This window comes from Etheostoma spectabile, chromosome 21 (genome assembly GCF_008692095.1).
Source record: "Etheostoma spectabile isolate EspeVRDwgs_2016 chromosome 21, UIUC_Espe_1.0, whole genome shotgun sequence".
Lineage (NCBI taxonomy): Eukaryota > Metazoa > Chordata > Actinopteri > Perciformes > Percidae > Etheostoma > Etheostoma spectabile.
Genome location: NC_045753.1, coordinates 23,248,782 through 23,249,133, shown reverse-complemented (window position 1 = coordinate 23,249,133; position 352 = coordinate 23,248,782).

The following is a 352-nucleotide window of genomic DNA, read 5'->3' as shown; positions in this document are numbered from 1 at the left end:
TGCTCTGTCTTTGAGAAAATGAAAGCTCAGATGGGCCAATCTGGAATCTTGAACCTTATGAGGTCATAAGGGGCAAGATTCCAGATTGGTCCATCTGAGCTTACCTCCCCTTCCTCTGCTTTGCCCGCCCAGAGAATTTGGCCCACCTATGAGACAGAGACATCATGGCTTTCAAAGGAGCAAAGTGGCAGATGGTCAAGACCACAGCCCCAGCTTCCACCTTGCCCCCCCCCCAAAAAAGTTACAGACACAGAAATGGCACATACTGAGGAAAGCTCTTTGTGGGACTGTACTCTGACTCTGACTGACTCTAGTGGCTGTGATTCTGCACCAAGGCTGAATTTCAGGAAAG